Source organism: Acinonyx jubatus, chromosome A1 (assembly GCF_027475565.1).
Source record: "Acinonyx jubatus isolate Ajub_Pintada_27869175 chromosome A1, VMU_Ajub_asm_v1.0, whole genome shotgun sequence".
NCBI lineage: Eukaryota > Metazoa > Chordata > Mammalia > Carnivora > Felidae > Acinonyx > Acinonyx jubatus.
Genome location: NC_069380.1, coordinates 40441848 through 40449543, shown reverse-complemented (window position 1 = coordinate 40449543; position 7696 = coordinate 40441848). Strand labels below are relative to the sequence as shown.

The following is a 7696-nucleotide window of genomic DNA, read 5'->3' as shown; positions in this document are numbered from 1 at the left end:
TCATAATTCTTTGACTTTGTCAATCTCTCTAATCCATTTACCTCACATGGAGTCACCATTTATGAAGACATCCTGTATTCACTTTTCCATAACTCAAATTTTGCAATCCATCATCAATGGTGTTAAATCCTTTGTACCTAACTTATACCCCTAAAACACTTAATCACAATTGTTTGTTTAATTTCCTTGACTCTATGCTTCTTGACCTCAAGGACCATTCTTTATTTAGTACTAAGAAGGTACTATCTGTATTATACTTATCTTTCTGTTAATGTTATAACTAAGTCTGACAATTTATTGATATAACCAACTTGCTCAGTAAAAAAATATCTAATCAATAAGAAGCAGTGTATGACAATAAGGAACAATGATTTAAAAGCATGTTCTGGGGCAAAAAAAAAAAAGAAGAAGAAGATAATAAGATATAAATATATCTATCTCCTAATTTCCAGGCATACAAAAAATAGGCAAAATGGAAAGACAAACTATTAACCATTAAGTAGAAAAAATACATGCATTGCTAATATTCTCATTTAGCACGGTACCTATAAAAACCTAAGTAGCAAATAATTCAATTTCAAATTAGTGATGGTATATATTTATTATATTCTTTATCAAATTGCTAAGGGGATAAGGATTCTATTGGAACAAAAGTTAGCATGCTTACTGTAGCAGCACATATACTAAAATTGGAATGATATAGAAATTTGCAAGGCCCCTGCATAAGGATGACACACAAATTCATGAAGTGTTCCATATTTTTAAAAATAACTTATGAAATGTCAATTTAACTTTTATATTAATTTAATCAGATTTGGGGTGACATATTTTATTTTGTTTTTTATTTCGTAGCCAAGGCTACAATGATTTTAAAAAATCATTGGTATAACTGATCCATTTTTTATGTGTAACTTCAGTGAAATACACACTATTCTAAATTTCAAGACAGAACAATGAAATTCAGTCTCTCAGATGACCAATGAATTCAGGCTGAGAGTTTGATTATCTTATTATTTTGGTCTCATAAAGTATATATATATATTGGTATATTGTATATATATTACATATATATGCGTAAATAATGTATATTAGTACTAAGCAATTTATTTGTGCTTGAATCTTATCCTTTTCTAAAATCCCCTCTGGGACAACTGAAGAACAGCTTTATCAACACTGAACAGATTCTTAGATGACATACTTGAAATTTGTTGTAGTATTTACAAATAAAAATATCGCTTTAGTATGTGTGTCATGGGTAATGAATATGCCCGCTTTCTATGTTTTAGCAAAAGAAATGCATTACAGCTAAAGAGAACCATAATTTCTGGGAGCTATAACATGCCATTTCCTCTCATCTTTTGTTATTTAAAAGGATTTACAGAAGCCAGAGCTGAGGTTTAGTAAGGCATTTCGTAACCCAATGTATTCATTATTCATTGCTGTGTAACAAATTATCCCAAAACTTAGCAGCTGAAAACACAGACCACCTATTATCTTACAGTTTTCTGTAGGGCAGGAATTTGGGAACAATGTAGTTGGATGAATTTAAACTAAGGGTATTTCACAAAGCTGCAATCAAAATGTTGACCGCAGTCATTTTAGGCTCATGTGGAGGAGGAACTGCTTCTAAGCACCCTCAAGAGGCTGTTGGCTTAACATGTGGCCAGTTCCACAGAAATACAGACACTGTGACAACCTTGCTTTCTTTAAAGAAAAGTAAGAGATAGAGACAACTAAAGTTAGAGTGACAGAAAAACAAGAAAGGATTCCCAAGATGGAAAACTCTTTTTAAAACATAATACCAGAAGTGACAGCTCTTTACTTCTGCCATATTTGTTCACTAGAAGCAAGTAAATAAGTAGAGCCCACATTCAGTAAAGGAAATTACATCAGAGCATGAACCAGGAGGCAAAGTTCATTGGGGGCCATACTAGAGCCCACCACAGTCTTCCCTTAAGTATCCAGTGAGTCATATCTCTCTACTGCTGTTCTGAATAAGACTAATTCAAGATAGCCGCACTTTCGGTTTCATGGAGGAAAACTTTATTAATTGTAAGGGAAAGGGAGTATAAGAAATTAAACAATTATAGTAAACATAAAGAGGGAGAGAAGAATAGAGAAGAACAAAGAAAGCTTAATACATCAAATTGAGTACTTACAACATATAACCTTCTGGCTGGGGTAGCCCCTCAATGAACAGCCAGGTTGGAGTCCCAGTTGAGGGTCCTGGGCAGAGCGTCCTCCCCTCAGGTGAGACTTCCAGCTAGGTATTCCCAGAGCAATATATATACTACCCATCTGTGATTTACGGTTAATCATTAGGTTCACCTAAATGCAGTCCTGATAAGCCTTTTTTTTTTCTGTTTCTCTTATCATATCTCACAATCTTAGAAGCCTGGACATATGCATATTTCTCTTCCCTCCCTGATCCATTCCAGGGGGCTAGCCTGTTCTGGCAAGTTAATCCCTCTTGGTGTCAGGAACAGAAAGACCAGTTCTGATCCCAAGGCCAGATATGGAGTACAAGCCAACTAAGGCCCTCATGATTATGTATGTGGGGCTTTGGGCAGAAATGCATGACAAGTCACACAAACAACTTCCATACAAAACAACTGTGTAAAATGTACTCTATCCCCTCCAAATTACCTCTAGTCTCATCCTTATAGCATTAGTTCAGAGTCCATAATCTCAACATCTAAATCAGGTCCAGGTATAAATAAAGAGACTCAAATGTAGTTGCTTAGTTACAGCACCTCAGGTGCGCCTTCTCCAAATCTGTGGGTCTGAGAAAGTAAAGAGATAAGTAATTGGCCTCCCTTTCCTCAACAAACACCCAACATACAATATCTGGATAGGCAGAGGATAGCCACTATAAGTATTCTAGTTCAAAAGAAAAACAAAACATCAGTAGGAGAAGGAAGAAACTACTTCACAGAAATTGTGACATCCAATCAGTCAAATTTTGGCAGTTCTTTGAGTAGGTCTCAGGCCAGGGAATAATTTCCCATGAATTTCAATTCTGGCCTCAGGGCTCATGGTACCATCCTCTCAGTCATGTTTCCTTTTTCTTTTTTTCATAAAACATAACATGCATCTGCAAGTGACAGAGTAGGCAGTTAGCTAGATATGAGCAGGGAACAGATGTTTCTGACTATTAAGAAGGGCAGAAACCGAGTTTCAAAGAGCCAGGAGAGACCCTGGGAACACACATGCATTCTCCCCTATGACCACTAGAGGAATCTATAGCTTCATTATAGTACATTTACATTGTGGTTTTGACCCTCATTGTGAGGGATGGCTGCCAAAACAGTTCCAACAAGGAACCCATTTAGGGACAAATCTTCCCCCTCCCAACCAGTAGGAGAAGTCCCTTAGATGACAGGAGCTATCATAACCTATTCGAACACAAAAAGAAAAGACTAACTCTGGCCCTTGATGGAGTTGACAACTCTGGGCCCATCCATTTCCCACCTCCAGAGTGTGTTTTTGCTTTCACAGCTGAAAATGCTTGCTTGCTTAAAAGTTTGGCTCTGAGATCTTTCTTGGCTGAATTCAAGAACTGAGGCCAGGAAATGATATTTGCCACTGACACAACTGAATAGATCTCTCAGTCTTCTTGCTAATAGATTTCTGGGGGTCCAAAGGTCTCTCCTAATTTTGTACAATCTCTGACTCTCAAACCAAGCAGGTGATGTTTTTGCCCCTCAGATATGAAATCAGTATCTCAATCTTCTACCTCAACCATCTAGAAAAAGAGAAGCAAACTAAGCCTAAAGATAGTAGAGGGAATGAAATAATAAACAGACTGTTCACTTTAAATGTATGTAGTGTGATATGTGAATTATATCTCAATAAGGTTGTGTAAAACATTTCAATCAGATATAATTCATTTTGAAAAACAAAAGTAACATGTTAATGATCACAGATATTTTCACTTTAACTCTCTTGTCTTATTTAGACAATAAATATTTGAAACCGTTTTAAAAGTCTTAGCCAAAAGCAAGTGAAAAGGTTGTATCTGTAAGGAGAGAGAGGTGACGGTGATAGGTTTCCATTTTGACTAACATAAAATTGTCTAATTCTTATCCCAACGATACAACATGTGGATATTTGGACAAAAATAGGCCTACTTCCTTCAGCCCAATATTCTTTTTCTTCCCTCTCCTTTGCATTGATTGGTTGCTTTTGTACAACCTCCTATCAGCCCAACACTGAGCTGCTCTCCTTCACTGAAAGTACAATGATTATGCTATGGTTTATTTTTCCTCTGCACCCTACTAACAGAAGGCAACTCCACTAACAGTATAGATATGGACTCCAAAGTAGGAAGGAGCGCTAATAGCTGCTAAAAGACTCCAAGGAGGGAAGGAATTAATAAATGACATCTGAACCAAGAGTCCGCAATTTTGGAAAGTGAGATAAGAGGGAAAAATAGAGAATGAAAATCAGTAAGTCTGTCCACTAAAGTGGGTTCATCTGTGAATGAGTGTGTATTGAGATTGCAAAGGGTTAGTAGTAAGAACATGATATTACCATGTGTGATGATTAATTGTAGGTGTCAACGTGACTGGGTTAAGGGATGCCCAGATAACAGGTAAAACATTACTTCTGTGTGTGTCTGTAAAAGTGTTTCTGGAAGAGGTTAGCATTTGTATTAGTAGATTGAGTGAAGAAGTTCTGCCTTTGCCAACGTGGGCATCGTCCTGTCCATTGAAGGCTGAAAAGAACAAAAGGGGAGGAAGGACAAATTCTCTCTTCTTTCTCTCTCTACCTGAGCCGGAATGTTCATCTTCTCCTGCCTTACAGCTACGATGCTTGGGCCTTCAGACTCTAGGACATACAAAAGAGGCCCTCCCTTCTCAGGTCTTTGGTCTCAGACTGGGTTTCGCCATCTGTTGTCCTGGTTCCGGGCTTCGGACCCCAGATGAATTACACCATCAGCTTTCTTGGTGATCCAGTTTGCAGCTGGCAGATAGCTTGGCATCTCTGCCTCCAAACCATGTGAGCCAGTTCCCATAATATAGCTCTCCTTACACATATTTTTATATGCCCTTTTGATTCTGTGTCTCTGGAGAACGCTGAATAATACACTGTGTAATATTTGGGAATCTGTTAACAATAATGATGATTGGAATACTGAAAATTCAATACATTGAAATAAGGAAAACTGAAATTTAGGTCTAGATGCATAAAAGGCAACATAGATCATAATCACTTCTTTGAAATGCTTATCATTTTTTCTAATTACTCTATAATATATTTAGGACTGTGAGTATCTTTCCATATGTGTCAGGTTGTAAGTTATAGTTGAATAAAAACCATACTTTTTTCATTTTACCAAGTTTGCTGGTCAGTTCGTCATGATTTTCTAGCCACAATTTAAAAACTTAGAGAAAACATTGTTGCAGTCTTATATTTTTTAACAGAGGGCAAAATCTGAGTTGAACTGCATATTTTTCCATTAATATTAGTTCACTTCTCTTAATTCAGTTTTTAATAAAACATCCTGCCTTTGAAAATATGCATTGTTTTATTGTATTGTTTTATTTCAGATAAGGTATCATTCAAAGCATACCCTATTAAGCTTAATTCTTTGTAACTTGGGTTGCCTTCCATATGAAAGAGCTCATTCATCCTACAAGAAATGATTTAGTACTTATTGCATGTTAAGCATTGTGTTAGATTCAACCAGCTGTTGGAAAAGACAAAGGCACTGCCCTGAGGTGAAAGACCTTACGGGTAATGTGCCTCATCTTTCAACCCTCTCTTTCTTTGAAAGAACTCAAAGTGCTTTATTCCAATTTTGTATCATGGTTAGAGTTTTGACTGAGAGTTTAGAGAAGGTCCTGGAGACATTATTAATAATAAAATAGTTTTGTCTTTATTCAGTTCTTATTAGGTGCTAGTCACCAGGCTAAATACTTTTACTTTATTATGACAAAAGTATCATGCTCATAATGGCAGTATGAGTTGAATGCTACTTTTTAACCACCATTTTAAAGATATTTCTAACGTCCAGAACTGTGAGAGAATAAATCTGTATTATTTTAAAAAATAAATAAATAACATATAGATAAAATTAATAAATATTAATTTATAATGATATAATACGCTCAATGTAAAGTCACTAAGTGATGCAGGGCTCAAAAACAACATCAATTTGATTAGAAAATTCATAATTCTGGGCACCTGGGTGGCTCAGTAGGTTAAGCGACCGACTTTGGCTCAGGTCATGATCTCACGGTCTGTGGGTTCAAACCTGCATTGGGCTCTGTTTAATAAACATTCAAAAAAAAAAAAGAAAAGAAAATTCATACTTCTGTTTTAAACAACTGCTTGCAATTATTTCTGTGTCCTTGTGTTCATCTGTTAAACGCCATCTGTTTATTTTTTTAATATCAATGTTCATTTAATATTAATATAATGTTCATTTAAATGTATGCATAATACTATTTTTTAAATGTATGCCACTTTCATATATTTCTTGAAAATTAAGGATGTATAAATATGATAGTACTGTATTTAATTAATTTCTAAAATGAGGAACCAAGTGATATAAAGTCAAATAAAACTTCCAGGTATGAAAACATGAGCCTTGTAAATTTCCTTGTATTCTCTCTCTGTCATTTACTTTATTTTTATCTTCTATTATTTCCAATATTTAGTCCTGACTATCCTAGTAGATATATACCTGAAAAATATATGATTAAAACTCAGGTGTTAATCATTATGTTAGTACAGACTTGCTAACTACTGAGATGATCGTGGCTCAACTCAATTTCTTAAATTCTGTATGTTTAATTAGTATTTGTTAGTAGCAGTAAGTAGAAGTAATGTGTGTGTATGCACAGGGTGATGGCGGCAGTAGAGGTTAGAATAGTTACACTCTCTTTTTCTCCTGTATTTCTGCTCTTCAGTCCTCAGTTGTTATTGCGGTACTATGCTTAATTCTTTCAAAGAAGTGTTCTTTTCAGGAATGTTCCCATGGAATTTAAAACCTGACTTTAGGGGCGCCTGGGTGGCGCAGTCGGTTAAGCGTCCGACTTCAGCCAGGTCGCGATCTCGCGGTCTGTGAGTTCGAGCCCCGCATCAGGCCCTGGGCTGATGGCTCAGAGCCTGGAGCCTGTTTCCGATTCTGTGTCTCTCTCTCTCTCTCTGCCCCTCCCCCATTCATGCTCTATCTCTCTCTGCCCCAAAAATAAATAAACGTTGAAAATTTTTTTTTAAAAAACCTGACTTTAATTTTTGTATTATTTTTATTTTTTAGAGAGAGAGAGGGAGAGAGAGAATCTTAAGCAGGATTCATGCTCAGTGTGGAGCCTGATGCTGGGCTCTATGCCATAAGCCTAGGACTATGACCTAAGCTAAAATCAAGAGTTGGTCACTTAATTGACTGAGCCACCCAGGTGCCCCTAAAACCTGACTTTTAATATTTATTTATTTATTTATTTATTTATTTATTTATTTGAGAGAGAGAGAGAGAGAGAGAGAGAGAAAGCAAGCAGGGGAGGGGCGGGCAGAGAGGGAGAGAATCCCAAGAAAGTTCTACACTGTCAGCATGGAGACCAACTCAGTGTTCCAACCGACAAACTGAGAGATTATGACCTGAGCCAAAATCAGGAGTCAGACGCTCAACTGACTGAGCTACCCAGGTTCCCCTAAAACCTGACATTTAAAAGAAAGGAACATTTTGCAG

General features: G+C 36.5%; 1 non-coding gene across 1 annotated transcript; it reads left to right on the top strand.

Moving 5' to 3' along the window:
- Positions 1-659: 659 nt before the first annotated feature.
- LOC113601189 (U6 spliceosomal RNA) lies at positions 660-763 on the top strand. Its single transcript, XR_003422345.1, has one exon. It is a non-coding gene; the product is annotated as a U6 spliceosomal RNA (small nuclear RNA).
- Positions 764-7696: the final 6933 nt, after the last annotated feature.